Raw genomic sequence first — 24,507 nt, 5'->3', positions numbered from 1 at the left:
TTATTGATATATGGTTAATAGGATATGGAAGCATCCTCACAGGTTCCGTCTATAGCTACAACAGCATATTGTCTTTGTTAATGATTCAAATCTGGTGGAAGTACACAAACATGTATGTATTACTCAGATAGTGTAGTAGCTGGTGGCTATAATCTCACAGGGTATTTACATTGGCTATAACATGAACTTATGTTCAGTTGAGACTGGTAATATTTTAATTGATAGAGAAAACAAGCTGGTGACTTTAAACTGATAACAGTTGATTTGTTCTTTCGTGAGAAAAAAAAATCACAACACCTAGAGTTTCTATGCTTTGTCAGCATGTTTCGATTACTAGATCTGAAGGGATGGATAGAAATTATTTAGTTAGGTACATTCTGTGCCAGACACTTTGACATTTGAGTATGAAAACAGAACATCTACATCTAAATTGTTTTTCAGTATAAAGAAGGAACACTATCAATTTTTATCTTGATTTATGTTGTGTACTTTAGAATTCTGTTTAGCTATAAAGCTTTCAGCATTGCCATGTGGAAGTTCTTATTTGATCAATAGAGATAATTCAATAAATCAGAAGAAAGGATGGAGATCCGGAATGAGACTGTAAATTACTGTTTAAATCATGATGACTTGTTGATGAAAAGCTTCTGGGGATTTTGATTAAAAGTGAGGCTCAACAAACACATCAGAATAACGGTATAGGTACCACCGACTGAACAGAAAATACACAAGAACTCAACTTCAGACGGAAGTGAAATGATAGAGCTACGTATGCCAGAATAACCGTATAAGTACCACCGACTGAACAGAAATACACTAGAACTTCAGTCGGAAGTGAAATAATAGAGCTACGTATGCCAGAATAACGGTATAAGTACCACCGACTGAATAGAAAATACACTAGAACTTCAGTCGGAAGTGAAATAATAAAGCTACGTATACCAGAATAACGGTATAAGTACCACCGACTGAACAGAAAATACACTAGAACTGAACTTCAGACGGAAGTGAAATAATAGAGCTACGTATGCCAGAATAACCGTATAAGTACCACCGACTGAACAGAAAATACACTAGAACTTCAGTCGGAAGTGAAATAATAGAGCTACGTATGCCAGAATAACGGTATAAGTACCACCGACTGAATAGAAAATACACTAGAACTTCAGTCGGAAGTGAAATAATAAAGCTACGTATACCAGAATAACGGTATAAGTACCACCGACTGAACAGAAATACACTAGAACTGAACTTCAGACGGAAGTGAAATAATAGAGCTACGTATGCCAGAATAACCGTATAAGTACCACCGACTGAACAGAAATAGACTAGAACTTCAGTCGGAAGTGAAATAATAGAGCTACGTATACCAGAATAACCATATAAGTACCACCGACTGAACAGAAATACACTAGAACTTCAGTCGGAAGTGAAATGATAGAGCTACATATACCAGAATAACGGTATAAGTACCACCGACTGAACAGAAATACACTAGATCTGAACTTCAGACGGAAGTGAAATAATAGAGCTACGTATGCCAGAAAAACCGTATAAGTACCACCGACAGGACAGAAAATACACTAGGACTGAACTTCAGTCAGAAGTGAAATAATAGAGCTACGTATGCCAGAATGGTGAAGTAAATTAAATTACGTGGTAATTCTGCTTCAAAGAGAGGAAATTTGTTGTTAATGCTGTACATGTATACCTGTACTACCGTAGAAGTTTCAGTTTGTGTAAGGTCTATAACCCTACTTCTCATTTAGGTACTTATTACCTTGTACTGATCACAATATGAAATGATGCCAAATGTATTGGAAAACAGGAGAAGAAAAGGTCCTAGGTATATTTTCCTACTCAGGTCATAAAGTTAATGGGGGTGTCATCTAGTGTCTATGCCAGTCCTGTCCCCATCCCGTCTCCTCTTTATATGATCTAAAGAACATTTTTCAGGAACAAGTTATGAGCCATTGAAAAGTGAAGATATATAGATAAGAGTCAAAAAAAGTAATTGCTTGTTTTGAGTGCAAAATTCAGTGTTTTGACAGCATATATATCCAAAACAATTAGTATCTGGCAATGTTAGTTGTGATGTTTAAATAAGGAGCAGATGCTGAGATCACATACATTGGCACAATAACTGGCAATTTTGTCTTTACATGATTAGCTAGTGTGTTGGGGAGAGGGTCCAGGGTACCTTGTCTGTGATGTGTATTAGCTGGTGTGTTGGGAGACGGCCCAGGGTACCTTGTCTGTGATGTGTATTAGCTAGTGTGTTGGGAGAGGGCCCAGGGTACCTTGTCTGTGATGTGTATTAGCTGGTGTGTTGGGAGAGGGCCCAGGGTACCTTGTCTGTGATGTGTATTAGCTAGTGTGTTGGGAGAGGGCCCAGGGTACCTTGTCTGTGATGTGTATTAGCTGGTGTGTTGGGAGAGGGCCCAGGGTACCTTGTCTGTGATGTGTATTAGCTGGTGTGTTGGGAGAGGGCCCAGGGTAACTTGTCTGTGATGTGTATTAGCTGGTGTGTTGGGAGAGGGCCCAGAGTTCCTTGTCTGTGATGTGTATTAGCTGGTGTGTTGGGAGAGGGCCCAGAGTTCCTTGTCTGTGATGTGTATTAGCTGGTGTGTTGGGAGAGGGCCCAGAGTTCCTTGTCTGTGATGTGTATTAGCTGGTGTGTTGGGAGAGGGCCCAGAGTTCCTTGTCTGTGATGTGTATTAGCTGGTGTGTTGGGAGAGGGCCCAGGGTACCTTGTCTGTGATGTGTATTAGCTAGTGTGTTGGGAGAGGGCCCAGGGTACCATGTCTGTGATGTGTATTAGCTAGTGTGTTGGGAGAGGGCCCAGGGTACCTTGTCTGTGATGTGTATTAGCTGGTGTGTTGGGAGAGGGCCCAGGGTACCTTGTCTGTGATGTGTATTAGCTGGTGTGTTGGGAGAGGGCCCAGAGTTCCTTGTCTGTGATGTGTATTAGCTGGTGTGTTGGGAGAGGGCCCAGAGTTCCTTGTCTGTGATGTGTATTAGCTGGTGTGTTGGGAGAGGGCCCAGAGTTCCTTGTCTGTGATGTGTATTAGCTAGTGTGTTGGGAGAGGGCCCAGAGTTCCTTGTCTGTGATGTGTATTAGCTAGTGTGTTGGGAGAGGGCCCAGGGTACCTTGTCTGTGATGTGTATTAGCTGGTGTGTTGGGAGAGGGCCCAGGGTAACTTGTCTGTGATGTGTATTAGCTAGTGTGTTGGGAGAGGGCCCAGAGTTCCTTGTCTGTGATGTGTAGTAGCTATGTGTGTTGGGAGAGGGCCCAGGGTACCTTGTCTGTGATGTGTATTAGCTGATGTGTTGGGAGAGGGCCCAGGGTACCTTGTCTGTGATGTGTATTAGCTAGTGTGTTGGGAGAGGGCCCAGGGTACCTTGTCTGTGATGTGTATTAGCTGGTGTGTTGGGAGAGGGCCCAGAGTTCCTTGTCTGTGATGTGTATTAGCTGGTGTGTTGGGAGAGGGCCCAGAGTTCCTTGTCTGTGATGTGTATTAGCTGTGTGTTTGGGAGAGGGCCCAGAGTTCCTTGTCTTTGATGTGTATTAGCTAGTGTGTTGGGAGAGGGCCCAGAGTTCCTTGTCAGTGATGTGTATTAGCTGGTGTGTTTAGGAGAGGGCCCAGGGTTCCTTGTCTGTGATGTGTATTAGCTAGTGTGTTGGGAGAGGGCCCAGAGTTCCTTGTCTGTGATGTGTATTAGCTGGTGTGTTGGGAGTGGGCCCAGAGTTCCTTGTCTGTGATGTGTATTAGTGGTGTGTTGGGAGAGGGCCCAGAGTTCCTTGGCTGTGATGTGTATTAGCTGTTGTGTTGGAGAGGGCCCAGAGTTCCTTGTCTGTGATGTGTATTAGCTGGTGTGTTGGGAGAGGGCCAGGGTTCCTTGTCTGTGATGTGTATTAGCTAGTGTGTTGGGAGAGGGCCCAGGGTACCTTGTCTATGATGTGTATTAGCTGGTGTGTTGGGAGAGGGCCCAGGGTAACCTTGTCTGTGATGTGTATTAGCTAGTGTGTTGGTAGAGGGCCCAGGGTACCTTGTCTGTGATGTGTATTAGCTAGTGTGTTGGAGAGGGCCCAGGGTACTTGTCGTGATGTGTATTAGCTAGTGTGTTGGGAGAGGGCCCAGGGTAACTTGTCTGTGATGTGTATTAGCTGGTGTGTTGGGAGAGGGCCCAGGGTAACTTGTCTGTGATGTGTATTAGCTGGTGTGTTGGGAGAGGGCCCTTGGTAATTTGTCTGTGATGTGTAGCTAGTGTGTTTGGGAGAAGGCCCAGGGATAACTTGTTGGTGATGTGTATTAGCTAGTGTGTTGGGAGAGGGCCCAGGGTACCTTGTCAGTGATGTGTATTAGCTGGTGTGTTGGGAGAGGGCCCAGGGTAACTTGTCTGTGATGTGTATTAACTGGTGTGTTGGGAGAGGGCCCAGGGTACCTTGTCAATGATGTGTATTAGCTAGTGTGTTGGGAGAGGGCCCAGGGTTCCTTGTCTGTGATGAGTGTTAATTAGTGTGTTGGGAGAGGGCCCAGGGTACCTTGTCTGTGATGTGTATTAGCTAGTGTGTTGGGAGAGGGCCCAGGGTACCTTGTCTGTGATGTGTATTAGCTGGTGTGTTGGGAAAGGGCCCAGGGTACCTTTGTCTATGATGTGTATTAGCTGGTGTGTTGGGAGAAGGCCCAGGGTACCTTGTCTGTGATGTGTATTAATTAGCTAGTGTGTTTGGGAGAGGGCCCAGGGCACCTTGTCTGTGATGTGTATTAGCTGGTGTGTTTGGAGAGGGCCCAGGGTTCCTTGTCTGTGATGTGTATTAGCTAGTGTGTTGGGAGAGGGCCCAGGGTAACTTGTCTGTGATGTGTATTAGCTGGTGTGTTGGGAGAGGGCCCAGGGTACCTTGTCTGTGATGTGTATTAGCTGGTGTGTTGGGAGAGGGCCCAGGGTACCTTGTCTGTGATGTGTATTAGCTGGTGTGTTGGGAGAGGGCCCAGGGTACCTTGTCTGTGATGTGTATTAGCTGGTGTGTTGGGAGAGGGCCCAGGGTACCTTGTCTGTGATGTGTATTAGCTAGTGTGTTGGGAGAGGGCCCAGGGTAACTTGTCTGTGATGTGTATTAGCCGGTGTGTTGGGAGAGGGCCCACGGTACCTTGTCAGTGATGTGTATTAGCTAGTGTGTTGGGAGAGGGCCCAGGGTAACTTGTCTGTGATGTGTATTAGCTGGTGTGTTGGGAGAGGGCCCAGGGTAACTTGTCTGTGATGTGTATTAGCTAGTTAGAGGGCCCAGGGTACTTGTCTGTGATGTGTATTAGCTGGTGTGTTGGGAGAGGGCCCAGGGTACCTTGTCTGTGATGTGTATTAGCTGGTGTGTTGGGAGAGGGCCCAGGGTACCTTGTCTGTGATGTGTATTAGCTGGTGTGTTGGGAGAGGGCCCGGGTACTTGTCTGTGATGTGTATTAGCTGGTGTGTTGGGAGAGGGCCCAGGGTACCTTGTCAGTGATGTGTATTAGCTGGTGTGTTGGGAGAGGGCCCAGGGTACCTTGTCTGTGATGTGTATTAGCTGGTGTGTTGGGAGAGGGCCCAGGGTACCTTGTCTGTGATGTGTATTAGCTGGTGTGTTGGGAGAGGGCCCAGGGTACCTTGTCTGTGATGTGTATTAGCGGTGTGTTGGGAGAGGGCCCAGGGTAACTTGTCTGTGATGTGTATTAGCTGGTGTGTTGGGAGAGGGCCCAGGGTACCTTGTCAGTGATGTGTATTAGCTGGTGTGTTGGGAGAGGGCCAGGGTAACTTGTCTGTGATGTGTATTAGCTGGTGTGTTGGGAGAGGGCCCAGGGTACCTTGTCAGTGATGTGTATTAGCTGGTGTGTTGGGAGAGGGCCCAGGGTACCTTGTCTGTGATGTGTATTAGCTAGTGTGTTGGGAGAGGGCCCAGGGTACCTTGTCAGTGATGTGTATTAGCTGGTGTGTTGGGAGAGGGCCCAGGGTACCTTGTCTGTGATGTGTATTAGCTGGTGTGTTGGGAGAGGGCCCAGGGTACCTTGTCTGTGATGTGTATTAGCTGGTGTGTTGGGAGAGGGCCCAGGGTACCTTGTCTGTGATGTGTATTAGCTGGTGTGTTGGGAGAGGGCCCAGGGTACCTTGTCTGTGATGTGTATTAGCTGGTGTGTTGGGAGAGGGCCCAGGGTACCTTGTCAGTGATGTGTATTAGCTGGTGTGTTGGGAGAGGGCCAAGGGTAACTTGTCTGTGATGTGTATTAGCTGGTGTGTTGGGAGAGGGCCCAGGGTACCTTGTCAGTGATGTGTATTAGCTGGTGTGTTGGGAGAGGGCCCAGGGTACCTTGTCTGTGATGTGTATTAGCTGGTGTGTTGGGAGAGGGCCCAGGGTACCTTGTCAGTGATGTGTATTAGCTAGTGTGTTGGGAGAGGGCCCAGGGTAACTTGTCTGTGATGTGTATTAGCTGGTGTGTTGGGAGAGGGCCCAGGGTACCTTGTCAGTGATGTGTATTAGCTGGTGTGTTGGGAGAGGGCCCAGGGTACCTTGTCTGTGATGTGTATTAGCTGGTGTGTTGGGAGAGAGGGCCAGGGTAACTTGTCTGTGATGTGTATTAGCTGGTGTGTTGGGAGAGGGCCCAGGGTACCTTGTCAGTGATGTGTATTAGCTGGTGTGTTGGGAGAGGGCCCAGGGTACCTTGTCTGTGATGTGTATTAGCTGGTGTGTTGGGAGAGGGCCCAGGGTACCTTGTCTGTGATGTGTATTAGCTGGTGTGTTGGGAGAGGGCCCAGGGTACCTTGTCTGTGATGTGTATTAGCTGGTGTGTTGGGAGAGGGCCAGGTAGTGTGAGTGTATTAGTGGTGGTTGGAGAGGGCCCAGGGTAACTTGTCTGTGATGTGTATTAGCTGGTGTGTTGGAGAGGGCCCAGGGTACTTGTCTGATGTGTATTAGCTGGTGTGTTGGGAGAGGGCCCAGGGTACCTTGTCTGTGATGTGTATTAGCTGGTGTGTTGGGAGAGGGCCCAGGGTACCTTGTCTGTGATGTGTATTAGCTGGTGTGTTGGGAGAGGGCCCAGGGTACCTTGTCTGTGATGTGTATTAGCTAGTGTGTTGGAGAGAGGGCCCAGGGTAACTTGTAAGGCCAGGGTACTTGTCTGTGATGTGTATTAGCTAGTGTGTTGGGAAAGGGCCCAGGGTACCTTGTCTGCAGTGATGTGTATTAGCTGGTGTGTTGGGAGAGGGCCCAGGGTACCTTGTCTGTGATGTGTATTAGCTGGTGTGTTGGGAGAGGGCCCAGGGTAACTTGTCTGTGAGGTGTATTAGCTAGTGTGTTGGGAGAGGGCCCAGGGTACCTTGTCTGTGATGTGTATTAGCTGGTGTGTTGGGAGAGGGCCCAGGGTACCTTGTCTGTGATGTGTATTAGCTGGTGTGTTGGGAGAGGGCCCAGGGTACCTTGTCTGTGATGTGTATTAGCTAGTGTGTTGGGAGAGGGCCCAGGGTAACTTGTCTGTGATGTGTATTAGCTAGTGTGTTGGGAGAGGGCCCAGGGTACCTTGTCTGTGATGTGTATTAGCTGGTGTGTTGGGAGAGGGCCCAGGGTACCTTGTCTGTGATGTGTATTAGCTGGTGTGTTGGGAGAGGGCCCAGGGTACCTTGTCTGTGATGTGTATTAGCTAGTGTGTTGGGAGAGGGCCCAGGGTACCTTGTCTGTGATGTGTATTAGCTAGTGTGTTGGAAGAGGGCCCAGGGTAACTTGTCTGTGATGTGTATTAGCTAGTGTGTTGGAAGAGGGCCCAGGGTAACTTGTCTGTGATGTGTATTAGCTAGTGTGTTGGAAGAGGGCCCAGGGTAACTTGTCTGTGATGTGTATTAGCTAGTGTGTTGGAAGAGGGCCCAGGGTAACTTGTCTGTGATGTGTATTAGCTAGTGTGTTGGGAGAGGGCCCAGGGTACCTTGTCAGTGATGTTTATATTAGCTAGTGTGTTGGGAGAGGGCCCAGGGTACCTTGTCGGATAATGTTATTGTATCATAACAATCACATTGACTTGTATTAGGACCAGACGCAGGAAACTGGATCAATTCCTTGGCAGAACAGGAGCAAGGGAAATACACTCTAATGTATAGTACATTGATTATGTAACCAAGCTTTCTCAGCACCCCTGTAATTAGTTTACCAAAATTAAGCAAGGAAAAAGATATTTCTTCTAATATATTATTGATTTTAATCCAGAATACAAATTTCCTTACATTAATCTGTACTGAGATGGCTTATTATCAGATTATTTTTCAAAGGTTCGGATCTTGGTCCTTCAGAAAAAAAGTCTTTGGAGATGTGTATATTCTGAGGCGTAAGTAACCTCCAGTATTGTATCAAATCTCCGGTCTAAGTAACCTTCAGTATTGTATCAAATTCCAGCTGTAATTCACACGGGAGCTGTAGTTTGGATGTCTGTGATCATTCAGTTTTCTGTGTATTTTATTATAAGTGATGCATTTATGGTTATTTTTACAGTTGTCAAAACACTGGGATATCTTTAACACTAAATCAGCCAGGATGCGCATCATTGTATCTTACTAATTAGTTACTAGATGATTTATATAATTTTGATATAAGCACATGACAAATATCTCATTCTGAGTGACCATATAGTATTTAACATCATATATGGCATATTTGTGGAACCGGAGGGGACTATAGTTTTTGTTCCCATCTGTTTTTCTGTCTGTCCGGATTTGGTTTCCAGATGATAACTTGAGAATGAATTGATGGATTTTGATCAAACTTTACACAATGGTAGCATATCAGAAAATACAGCCTGGGATTGAATTCCGTGTCAAAAGGTCAACTGCAAAGGTCACTGTTACTACAAATAGATTCTTAAAAAAAATTTGTTGCCAGACGATAACTTGAGAAAACATCAACAGATTTTGATCAAACTTCACACAATGGTAGCATATCAGAAAATACAGCCTGGATTAAATTTGGTGTCACAAGGTCAACTGCAAAGGTCACTGTTACTAAAAAAAAGATTGTTTAAAAAATTTCCATTAACAGACGATAACTTGAGAACACATCAACATAATTCGTTCAAACATCATACAATGATAGCATAACTAGCCAATAAAAACTTGCCATAGATTAGAAAAATTCATATAATTGATGGCAAGGGACGTGTGTTGCTTGCAACACTTACTGAAAGCTTGTTTAATTTTAATATTAGTACCAAATCAATATTAAAAAGGTCTAACAGATTACTGGTTTAGTCTGAATTCTATATTATATAGCATTATAGTGGGTTAGCTCTGGTAAATATTGCCAGACATTGAGACACACTTGTGACCATCTTGACCAACACTTTGGCTGAATCTCTGTGTATTCTTAGAGTGTCTAAGACTTTGATTGACTGTATGGGCCTGACACATAACTAGAGTTAGCAATCTTTAATTAATCGCCTGCAATCTTTAGGTAACTGATGAGATCTTCCTTGGCTTTTTACTGTTGGTACAATTCAGCATCTGGACCAAACTGGGCCACACAATGGCTTAATAATGAAGGTCTCTAGCATTTCCAGTGTGTGTCGGCAGCAGTAAATTATGTATATCGGGTAACAGAGTTGTGATAGGTGATGGTGGCGATTCAGAAGATATTGATGGCTTTCTCATCACCTCGGCCATTTCTATCTCAATATATTCAAGTCCTAGGGTTTTACTACCGTCTAAACTTGTGCAATAATGGATTTTGTCTTGGCTTTCCAACAGGTTGGCCATTCTTTGGCACTATATGTGTATATGATCTGTGCTGTCGACTTATTGTAGAATTGTAACTGATGTTCTTGCTGATGACTATTTTTGAGACCTTTTGAAATGTTTGTGTGTTAGTAGGAATATTACCCTATGTACATGTATGTAGGGTCATTAGGGTAGGACATTTATATAGTAGCTGATGACCACCTCATAGATCGGCAAAATGACCCAAATCTACTTTTGAAAAACATTTTGAAAAGTCTTATATTGCCAATAAATACTGCATTGCCTGAGGACCAATTGCCAATGTAATGATCACATTACATCAGAACCTAGTACCAATACCACACAGTACCCATACCACACAGTACCAATACCACACAGTACCAATACCACACAGTACCAATACCACACAGTACCAATACCACACAGTACCAATACCACACAGTACCGATACCACACAGTACCAATACCACACAGTACCCATACCACACAGTACCAATACCACACAGTACCCAATACCACACAGTACCGATTCCACACTGTACCGATACCTCACAGTACCAATACCTCACAGTACCCATACCACAAAGTACCGATACCACACAGTACCCATACCACACTGTACCAATACCACACAGTACCCATACCACACAGTACCAATACCACACAGTACCAATACCACACAGTACCAATACCACACAGTACCGATACCACACAGTACCAATACCACACAGTACCGATACCACACAGTACCCATACCACACTGTACCAATACCACACAGTACCCATACCACACAGTACCAATACCACACACTACCAATACCACACTGTACCAATACCACACACTACCAATACCACACAGTGGTTTTTTTTGGTCGAATCTACAGCCGAACTTCGGCTGTTTCCCCTAGCCAAAAAATGCCTTATTTTCCCAATTTTGAAGTCATATTTCCCAATAAAAACTTATCAAAAATGACATTAATCATTTGTGTTGATAATTTGTACCAGATTTCCATTCCTTAAATTTGTAAATATATTATACATTACTTAAACAAATAATATAATTTGGGATTAGAAACAATTTTTATTTCACAAAATGAAAACAAAATCGAAATGAGTATAACTAGGTCGCTAGGTGCACCTCCAGTTCAGAGACGTTTTACAGGCATTCAAGCTGATTGAAACAATAGTTAAATGCTTTTAAGTTATTTAACAATGTTTCCAGAGTTAACTTACATTATTAGTCGTCTAATTATTATTTTTTCGGCATAAGCAAGGAGTTTTTCTGTGTAAAACGATCTCTGTTCAAGGTAGGAAGTAGCACTTGGGATCTAATAATGGAGCCGGAATCCTGTTTCCGGAATTCAGGAATTTAGAAAAAAGATAATAGAGAAACAAACAAAAAAAGTTTTAAAAATGCAAAAAGTGTTGCAAATTAATTGTTTTATTTTTCTTCTAATAATAGAAGGAAAACATATTGTGAAATAGAATTAGAAATGCTTTTTAGATAATTCTAAAAAAAAAATATTTTTAATTTTCTAGTAAGTACAGTACAGCGATAAAAAAAAGAAGATTTTTTGGGGGGCAAGTACAGGAATTTAATTTTGAGCAATTGCAAGTGAATTATTGGGCTCTACTTGCATGGGACAAGTGATTTTGAAAACTTTTTACACGCCGGAATTTTTTCCCCAATTCCTTCCAAATTCCGAGTTATTTTCCCAATTGAAAAGGCATGGGCTGTTGAAAATAGTAAGTGAAAAAAACACTGCCACACAGTACCAATACCACACAGTACCAATACCACACAGTACCCATACCACACTGTACCAATACCACACAGTACCAATACCACACAGTACCCATACCACGCAGTACCAATACCACGCAGTACCCATACCACACAGTACCAATACCACACAGTACCGATACCACACAGTACCCATACCACACAATACTGATACAACACAGTACCAATACCACACAGTACCCATACCACACAGTACCAATACCACACAGTACCCATACCACACAGTACCAATACCACACAGTACCCATACCACACAGTACCAATACCACACAGTACCAATACCACACAGTACCAATACCACACAGTACCCATACCACACAGTACCAATACCACACAGTACCAATACCACACACAGTACCCATACCAAACAGTACCCATACCACACAGTACCTATATCATACAGTACCACACAGTACCAATACCACACAGTACCAATACCACACAGTAAACCAATACCACACAGTACCAATACCACACACAGTACCAATACCACACACAGTACCAATACCACAACAGTACCCATACCACACAGTACCAATACCACACAGTACCAATACCACCAATACCACACAGTACCAATACCACACAGTACCAATACCACACAGTACCAATACCACACAGTACCAATACCACACAGTACCAATACCACACAGTACCAATACCACACAGTACCAATACCACACAGTACCAATACCACACAGTACCCATACCACACAGTACCAATACCACACAGTACCCATACCAAACAGTACCCATACCACACAGTACCAATACCACACAGTGCCCATACCACACAGTACCAATACCACACAGTACCAATACCACACAGTACCAATACCACACAGTACCCATACCACACAGTCCCAATACCACACAGTACCATACCACACAGTACCCATACCACACAGTACCAATACCACACAGTACCCATACCACACAGTACCAATACCACACAGTACCAATACCACACAGTACCCATACCACACAGTACCAATACCACACAGTACCAATACCATACACACAGTACCAATACCACACAGTACCAATACCACACAGTACCAATACCACACAGTACCCATACCACACAGTACCAATACCACACAGTACCCAATACCACACAGTACCAATACCACACAGTACCATACCACACAGTACCAATACCACACAGTACCAATACCACACAGTACCACCACACAGTACCAATACCACACAGTACCAATACCACACAGTACCAATACCACACAGTACCAATACACACAGTACCAATACCACACAGTACCCATACCACACAGTACCCATACCACACAGTACCCATACCACAAGGTACCAACACCACACAGTACCCATACCACACAGTACCAATACCACACAGTACCAATACCACACAGTACCCATACCACATACAGTACCAATACCACACAGTACCATACCACCACAGTACCATACCACACAGTACCAATACCACACAGTACCCATACCACACAGTACCAATACCACACAGTACCATACCACACAGTACCAATACCACACAGTACCAATACCACACAGTACAGTACCACACAGTACCATACCACACACAGTACCAATACCACACAGTACCCATACCACACAGTACCAATACCACACAGTACCAATACCACACAGTACCAATACCACACAGTACCAATACCACACAGTACCAATACCACACAGTACCAATACCACACAGTACCAATACCACACAGTACCAATACCACACAGTACCAATACCACACAGTACCAATACCACACAGTACCAATACCACACAGTACCCATACCACACAGTACCAATACCACACAGTACCAATACCACACAGTACCAATACCACACAGTACCAATACCACACAGTACCAATACCACACAGTACCAATACCACACAGTACCCATACCACACAGTACCAATACCACACAGTACCAATACCACACAGTACCAATACCACACAGTACCAATACCACACAGTACCAATACCACACAGTACCAATACCACACAGTACCAATACCACACAGTACCAATACCACACAGTACCCATACCACACTGTACCAATACCACACAGTACCAATACCACACAGTACCAATACCACACAGTACCAATACCACACAGTACCAATACCACACAGTACCCATACCACACAGTACCAATACCACACAGTACCAACACCACACAGTACCACACAGTACCAATACCACACAGTACCAATACCACACAGTACCAATACCACACAGTACCAATACCACACAGTACCAATACCACACAGTACCAATACCACACAGTACCCATACCACACAGTACCAATACCACACAGTACCAATACCACACAGTACCAATACCACACAGTACCAATACCACGCAGTACCCATACCACACAGTACCAATACCACACAGTACCAATACCACACAGTACCCAATACCACACAGTACCAATACCACACAGTACCAATACCACACACAGTACCAATACCACACAGTACCAATACCACACAGTACCAATACCACACAGTACCAATACCACACAGTACCAATACCACACAGTACCAATACCACACAGTACCAATACCACACAGTACCAATACCACACAGTACCAATACCACACAGTACCAATACCACACAGTACCAATACCACACAGTACCAATACCACACAGTACCCATACCACACAGTACCAATACCACACAGTACCAATACCACACAGTACCAATACCACACAGTACCAATACCACACAGTACCAATACCACACACCAATACCACACAGTACCAATACCACACAGTACCCATACCACACAGTACCATACCACACAGTACCAATACCACACAGTACCAATACCACACAGTACCCATACCACACAGTACCAATACCACACAGTACCCATACCACACAGTACCCATACCACACAGTACCAATACCACACAGTACCCATACCACACAGTACCAATACCACACAGTACCAATACCACACAGTACCAATACCACACAGTACCAATACCACACAGTACCCATACCACACAGTACCAATACCACACAGTACCAATACCACACAGTACCAATACCACACAGTACCAATACCACACAGTACCAATACCACACAGTACCAATACCACACAGTACCATACCACACAGTACCCATACCACACAGTACCAATACCACAAGTACCAATACCACACAGTACCAATACCACACAGTACCAATACCACACAGTACCAATACCACACAGTACCAATACCACACAGTACCAATACCACACAGTACCCATACCACACAGTACCAATACCACACAGTACAAACACAGTACCACACATACCAATACCACACAGTACCAATACCACACAGTACCAATACCACACAGTACCCAATACCACCACACAGTACCAATACCACACAGTACCAATACCACACAGTACCAATACCACACAGTACCACACAGTACCAATACCACACAGTACCAATACCACACAGTACCAATACCACACAGTACCAATACCACACAGTACCCATACCACACAGTACCAATACCACACAGTACCACACAGTACCAACAAGGTACCAATACCACACAGTACCCATACCACACAGTACCAATACCACACAGTACCAATACCACACAGTACCACACAGTACCAATACCACACAGTACCAATACCACACAGTACCCATACCACACAGTACCCATACCACACAGTACCAATACCACACAGTACCCATACCACACAGTACCAATACCACACAGTACCAATACCACACAGTACCCATACCACACAGTACCAATACCACACAGTACCAATACCACACAGTACCAATACCACACAGTACCAATACCACATAACCAATATCACACAGTACCAACACCACACAGTACCAATACCACACAGTACCAATACCACACAGTACCCATACCACACAGTACCAATACCACACAGTACCCATACCACACAGTACCCATACCACACAGTACCAATACCACACAGTACCCATACCACACAGTACCATACCACACAGTACCCATACCACACAGTACCCATACCACACAGTACCAATACCACACAGTACCCATACCACACAGTACCAATACATACCATACCACACATACCAATACCACACAGTACCATACCACACAGTACCAATACCACACAGTACCAATACCACACAGTACCATACCACACAGTACCAACACAGTACCAATACCACACAGTACCAATACCACACAGTACCCATACCACACAGTACATCCATACCACACACAGTACCAATACCACACAGTACCAATACCACACAGTACCCATACCACACAGTACCCATACCACACAGTACCAATACCACACAGTACCCATACCACACAGTACCAACCACACAGTACCCATACCACACAGTACCAATACCACACAGTACCCATACCACACAGTACCCATACCACACAGTACCATACCACACAGTACCCATACCACACAGTACCCATACCACACAGTACCAATACCACACAGTACCATACCACACAGTACCCATACCACACAGTACCAATACCACACAGTACCATACCACACAGTACCAATACCACACAGTACCAATACCACACAGTACCAATACCACACAGTACCAATACCACACAGTACCAATACCACACAGTACCAATACCACACAGTACCCATACCACACAGTACCAATACCACACAGTACCAATACCACACAGTACCCATACCACACAGTACCAATACCACACAGTACCCATACCACACAGTACCCATACCACACAGTACCCATACCACACAGTACCAATACCACACAGTACCCATACCACACAGTACCAATACCACACTGTACCAATACCACACAGTACCCATACCACACAGTACCCATACCACACAGTACCAACACCACACAGTACCCATACCACACAGTACCGATACCACACAGTACCATACCACACAGTACCAATACCACACAGTACCAATACCACACAGTACCCACACCACACAGTACCCATACCCGATATTCCAGGGGTTCCGATTACTTACGATCTCTACACCCACTGGACTATCTCATAGTGAAATTGAAGGCAGCTTAGCTGAAAACATTTGACCAATCACAGGCCAGCAAAGATTTCCTTTGAAGACTACAGAGAGAGCGACGCCTAACATCAAAGCCACACAGTCAACCACAGTGTACCGTTATATGGTTTCTTTGATGTACATACAAAGGACTAAATTACCTGTTCTGTTCTGTTGCCTCCAGTTTTACGATGAGATAGTCCCAGGGGTGTAGAGATACGTACACAGATACGGAACCCACAGTACTATCGAGGATGACAGTACCCATACCACACAGTACCACACCCATACCACACAGTACCAATACCACACAGTACCCATACCACACAGAACCCATACCACACAGTACCAATACCACACAGTACCCATACCACATACCATACACACATACCATACCACACATACCAGTACCAATACCACACAGTACCAATACCACACAGTACCAATACCACACAGTACCAATACCACACAGTACCCATACCACACAGTACCCATACCACACAGTACCAATACCACACAAGTACCCATACCACACAGTACCCATACCACACAGTACCCATACCACACAGTACCCATACCACACAGTACCAATACCACACAGTACCCATACCACACAGTACCAATACCACACAGTACCCATACCACACAGTACCAATACCACACAGTACCCATACCACACAGTACCTATACCACACAGTACCAATACCACACAGTACCAATACCACACAGTACCGATACCACACAGTACCAATACCACACAGTACTAATACCACACAGTACCCAATACCACACAGTACCGATACCACACAGTACCAATACCACACAGTACCCAATACCACACAGTACCAATTCCACACAGTACCGATACCAAACAGTACCAATACCACACAGTACCCATACCACACAGTACCCATACCATACAGTACCCATACCACACAGTACCAATACCACACAGTACCAATACCACACAGTACCCATACCACACAGTATCGATACCACACAGTACCCATACCACACAGTACCACACCACACAGTACCAATACCACACAGTACCAATACCACACAGTACCCATACCACACAGTACCAATACCACACAGTACCCATACCACACAGTACCAATACCACACAGTACCATACCACACAGTACCATACCACACAGTACCCATACCACACAGTACCATACCACACAGTACCCATACCACACAGTACCCATACCACACAGTACCAATACCACACAGTACCATACCACACAGTACCCATACCACACAGTACCCATACCACACAGTACCATACCACACAGTACCAATACCACACAGTACCATACCACACAGTACCAACCACACAGTACCATACCACACAGTACCAATACCACACAGTACCAATACCACACTACCACACATACCATACCACACAGTACCAATACCACACAGTACCATACCACACCACACAGTACCCATACCACACAGTACCAATACCACACAGTACCATACCACACAGTACCAGTACCCCATACCACACAGTACCAACCCACACAGTACAATACCACACAGTACCCATACCACAGTACCATACCACACAGTACCCATACCACACAGTACCAATACCACACAGTACCAATACCATACAGTACCAATACCACACAGTACCCATACCACACAGTACCCATACCACACAGTACCCATACCACACAGTACCCATACCACACAGTACCAATACCACACAGTACCCATACCACACAGTACCAATACACACAGTACCAATACAACACAGTACCCATACCACACAATACCGATACCACACAGTACCAATACCACACAATACCAATACAACACAGTACCAATACCACACAGTACCAATACACACAGTGCCAATACAACACAGTTCCAACACCACCCAGTACCAATACCAAACAGTACCGATACAACACAGTACTGATACCACTCAGTACCGATACCACACAGTACCCATACCACACAGTACCCATACCACATATGTAATACCTATTGGATCTTTCCAAAGAGGAGTATATAGGAGACGTGAATATAGGAGACGTGAACCACATCCATTAACAGTGAGGTAACCCAGACCTACTGTAATGCACTGATGAGTGTGTTTATCAGCTGCATTGATCTTTTTGAAAAGATGAGAAATAATTTCTACATGCCATCCCAGTGCAGCTTTATTTTGTTTGCTTATAAAAATGTTTAGAAGTTAGTGACATTGAAAACATTTTTGTGCTCAGAAAAATATGAAAGAGTATTAGGATTATATATTTGCCATTTGCTAAAGTAGACTTTAGGTATCGATACTGAATCAATAAGCACCACATTGACACAGAAACACATGCACTTGGTAAACTCCCCACTGACACATCTTTTCAGCGCTTAATTTGCTGTGAATTTAGCCTGAAGTTGATTAGATATACATTCAATTTTGTTTAAAGAAATCAATTGATGATCCAGGGGCAGGCAGCTATGTTAATCTACAAGCTGATGAAATTGTACATATCCTTATTTTCACTAGCTGTTTCTTACAGGATATGACATCACATTAGGGTCATGTTCTAGTGAACCTTTATATTTACATCTTTTAGTTTATAGCTACATTTAATAAATGCCATTTCGTCATAGCATCAAGCTTATATTGTGCTCTTTGGGTGAAAGGACTACACACAGGAAAATGATTCTGAATCTTGTACTACTTTGTAACTTTCCAGAAATTTGGAGCTAGTGATTTGATTGGCCAATTTGAAAGGTCATCAGAATGTGACCCAAATGGGATGTTGTTAGATTGTTTAAGGAGTGAGAACTTAGATCTGCATGGATTTTAATCTGAATTGGGTGACTTAATTTGGACTTGTAGATCAGGGTGTATGTGTCTCAGCCAGGTATCTATTAGTATTGTTCTTGTACCAGATATCTACCGGTATTGTACCGGCTGTTTCCTCCCACCAACTGTGCAGTTAAACGTCCTTTTGTTTATAGACATATACACATTCCATTAGCATAGAGAGATAGTATTGAGCTTTCAGTTAGCAGTAGTTGACCCGAAATGACTTTGATCATCGATTGGAGCTATGATGATTGTTATAGATCTACCTGTGGTTTATATTGTTATGTATACATCTGTTGTCTCATTACTTCTAAACATTGTTCTGTCTTTGCATATTACAGAGTTAGCTCCCTTGCAGGTAGAGACATTATTTGACATCATTATTTTATGAGTGAAATTCAATTTTTATTTCCAAAGTATGAAATTACGCTTGCAAAGACATAACCTCACAATCAATACCTACATTCAAGGGCAAATAACTCTAATAATATGCAGATACATAATAGCTTAATTATCATGGATGAGATCTGATCTGTTGTCATAATTTTAAGTTGCAGAAAAATCAACTGCAATGGTGGTATGACTGGCAAATGGTTTAGTTTGTGCTGACCTTAAAAGCCTAGTCACTTATATTTTAGGATGCTTAAGTCATGACTTGTAAAACAAAGACTATAACTATGTACACATATCTTAGGATTCCAGTTGTCAGATAAAAACTGAATACAATCATGTGATACTCAAAAGATCTTTTCTATCAATAAGGATATTATACTTCTAGCTTCTCAGCTAAAAAGTCTTGTATCCTAGTTTTCACCACATATCCTATATAAATCATAGACAATTGGTCTCTGTAGATAGTGGATGTTACCCCTTGATTTCTCTTGCCACCATTCTGCCTTTTGTAAATGCACCAAAAAAGCGTATGTGATTTGAGCCAATTTGTACAGAGAGCTGTGTACCTGTGTGGGTTAGGTAGATTGCCAATATTGGTGGCCGCGGTCCAGCTATTGATTGATCCATCATATGATGTATCAGTGTCACTAAGTCCTGGGGTGTTTACTGAATAAACTTACCATCCACGATTAAGAGGTGGGTTTATACCTGGAGTACACGATCAGGGGATTACTGTGGTCTGTCTATAGATAAATCCTACCAGAAGTGTATACATGTCACTGACACTTACAACTAGATGTGGGAAGCCACAATATTTATGATTTTAAGATTAGATAGCTCATGATTGATCATATTAGGAGAAAGAGTTCCAATATTACCACTAATGATTAAAAAAATACTTGAAAGGGTTTGAAAGGGGAGATAACTCCATAACATTTTATATTCCAGTCTGTATCATCATAAATTTAAAGGTGATAAAAACAGATTTTAAATATGCTATTTTTGTGTTGATATTTGTTTATTGTGGTGCACTTTATGATTTCCAACAAAAAATACAGGTTGTATTTGACGTAATTTCCATAAAATGTGCTTGAAACGAAGTCCACAACGACCCTTGTCTAGAACGATCGCATCGCTTATCGCCCCTGATATCACCAGGTGGCCGTAGATTCGTGACGTCATCTGAGACCAACAGCTGTGACAAGAGCCGGGAAACTCAATGGGGCAGTGTTGCGGTATTGGCGATTATAGATATTTAAAACAGTCGTGCTACATGTAGTTGCTATATTGAATAGTGGAAATGAATCTGTATATAATATATAATCTATAACATACAATGATATAATAAAAATGATAGCTTACTCATTCTTATCGTCATATTCTGGGCTATAAAATTGTTATGTTCAGTATGTTAAAGATGCTCCGCCGCTGACAAATGGTAAATTTTAACTATCAAAAACAGGAGCAGACGATTTAGTATTTTTCTTCAGTTACAAAAGTTACTTACTTTACACCATTACCACCATTGAACAGTTTGTGAGCTTCTAATTTTACTTCAAGTTAAAAACATGAAATATAATTAATTGCATCCCGAAAAAAATCCGTGTTACTATATCCTATATGGAATGAAGTACTGATTGCGCATGCACCAAAGGCGAAATAAATTATTCTATATTATTGTTTGTGTTAATTAGACATATATATACACGATTAAACACCAATTATTGTTCAAATGGTGAATATCATTTATGCTCTGTCGGCGGTGGAGCATCTTTAAAAGCCATTTGACACCGTGTACGTGTGTGCCACTGACTCAGGTTCAAGGGGGTTGCGCTTGACTTTTGTCTGTAACTTAAAACTCAAAACATAGACTTTAAAGTTAAACCAACAAGAAGAAATATAACTTTACAAGAAAATGGACCCAAATTACAATGAGACTACATGCTACATGCACATACATGTACATATAATGCATATTTATAAAAAAAAAAACGCCATCCCTCATACCCTATCCAAAACCCTATCATACCGCGATAAACGTGCCCCTATCCCGCCTTATGTACGTACTGCACACCTCTATATTTCCTATTTGAAGCTTAATCTTTCAGAACACCGCACAGAAAGGGCTAGACTTATTTATTTTCTTAAAGTTCTATAATGAGTTTTACGGATGTGTACGAAATAGAATAACATGTACAGTAGTAACAATACACGCACGGCCGATAAAAAAGACGGGACACAAAACACAGAAACTAGATACAATGACCTAATATGGATGACATGTACTCGTGGACAAGATACACATGTAATAGTTCAACTAACACAGGACCATGAAACAACATATATTTCTTATAAAACACAAATCATTTACAAGACCGCTTCATTATATTTTCTAACCGTGCGGAGTTTTGGAAATAAGAAACCTGTCGACCTTAGTAAATTTTAAAAGTATACGCACAGACCACAGCACACTAGATAGCCTATTGACCATTATGAGACGATCTAGGGGTCTAAATAAAAAAAATCGGTAAAATTCGCATTCTACATATATATACGCAAGTGTACTATGTAGAATATAACAGGAAATTAATGAGTACTAAAATTGGCCAAATTTGCGAGCATTGTGGTGTTTTGGGGGTTCGGGGGAGACCCTGATAAAGATATTACAATTTAGAATGACTGAGATATGAGTTTCACGATGTATTTTGATGATTTTGCGAGGGCTTAAGGCGAGATATTTTGTTTTTTGGGGGTCCTAAGGTCTCCCCCGAGAAGGAAAAATATTACTAAATGTATTTATGATTGCTGAGATGAGTTTTACGATGTATTTTGATGACTTTAGAGCGTTCTTAACATGGTAATTTTTCGGACTTAAATTCCTGCAATTAAATAATGATAACTGTGAATGTCGTCATATCATTATGCAACCCTGCTCGATCTGAACTAGTCCGCTAAACCTGCCTATATTATTAGGCTTTTTTTCCCCCTATATATTAGGCAAAAAAAATAATTAAAAAAGCCTAATGATATGAGCAGGTTTAGCGGACTAGATCTGAACATACCTGTTTCACACCACCGGCACATTGTTGTGTAACCCAAAATAAATATGAAAATCCCTAAAATGAAGTATGAAAAATGTGCAGAAGGACCTCTTTTATTTTTAATGCGCATTTTGAGAACATTTCAGTCGAGGAAAATGGGGGGCAAAAGGACAATACTTATAAATTATTGATTTTTTTCTTTTAATCTGCATGTATTTTTCATGTCTCCGTATGTTTGTAACAGATGATTTTCTATTAAAACGTAGGTCTAAAGAGGTGGGCCCCAATAATTGTCCATTTTCGCTACGATCTTATTTCGCTCATAAAATTACCAGTAGATTCTATGTATATCAAAACTCCTCGGTTAATTTTATGTGTAAACTATAAATTACATACATGCACAGTCGTATTACTCCAGGGTGGACTGAATAGGAAAGAACTACTTATTCATTCGTGGTTTAACCCCTGGCACACCATAAGCCACATGACATATGTACCCGCGACATTAATGACATCATTATTTACATGTAGTGACGTCATTTCATAGGTTATGACGTCAATAATGTGTCATTATGTAGGGGATAAATCACGCTACCCAATAAGTCGAAATATAACATATTTTTCTCCGTGTGTATTTCCGTAAGTACTAAGACATGTGGCTAAAATGCACATGCATGTTGACAGTTCCGCGATCGGCACACCGGCTTCCGGTAGTTGATTGTCTCAGATGACGTCACAACTCATCGGAACTCAAGGGAGGTAAGTCATAGAAAAAATATGTCGTCGAAAAGATGTGAAGATTGCTTTCATTAATTTTACTATTTAGAGACAAAATATAAGTAAATATCAAACTGGTATATGTTTAGATAGGCATTACAAATGTTTCTAGCGTATTATCTCATTTTCCATGTTCGTTCTGTTTTTATCACCTTTAATTACCTGGTATATGGTTACAGATGTGTATTGTTATGGAAAAAGAAAATGTGAACATTCTGAAAAGATTTTTGTTTTTATCTTCTGCTTTACCATCTTTCCTATATGATTTCATATAATGGCCCTTATAAGTATGGGGAACTAAGGTTGATTATGTACTATTCATGATCAACTGCATACAAAACTAGTTTGAATTGAGATCTGAATATTGGATAAAACACCAAATAAATTTAAATATCTCTTCTTCCTGGTGTTGGTTCCCAATCAATTTATTTGTTTTATAAAAGAGGATTTGAATTTGAAGCATTTTGTTCATTCTTTAGGGTTAACATGAGTGAAGACCCCAACAGAATAAATTAATTTGGAGCCGTTCTACTGTTTTTATCCATTTTGGGTTTAAGTTGGGTTTTTTTGTGGCAGAAGAATCCTATGAGAATAGTTGTCTATTCAGACATCAGTGATGGATAGAAACAAATAGTCCTTAATATGATGGTATTGTAGTTCTGTCTGGTCGGTTGTCAGGAGACATTGCGTTTCTTCTGCTCCACGTATAATCATCAAATCTAATTTCTATACCACAGTACCATTCTGTTTATGTATCAGATAAGTAATGAGACACCTTGGCAAACTTCCTTTTAACTGGAGATTCATCTTCTCTCTGTCAAATACAGATCAGATCTGTATGCCACAAGTCTA

At 42.3% G+C, this 24,507-nt stretch overlaps 1 protein-coding gene across 4 annotated transcripts in view; it reads left to right on the top strand.

Moving 5' to 3' along the window:
- Positions 1-24,507, top strand: part of LOC138322656 (calcium uniporter protein, mitochondrial-like) — a 122,928-nt gene that overhangs the window by 32,074 nt on the left and 66,347 nt on the right. The gene's annotated exons all lie outside the window — the stretch shown is intronic.

Source organism: Argopecten irradians, chromosome 5 (assembly GCF_041381155.1).
Source record: "Argopecten irradians isolate NY chromosome 5, Ai_NY, whole genome shotgun sequence".
Taxonomy (NCBI): domain Eukaryota; kingdom Metazoa; phylum Mollusca; class Bivalvia; order Pectinida; family Pectinidae; genus Argopecten; species Argopecten irradians.
This window is presented reverse-complemented; position numbering and strand designations above follow the sequence as displayed.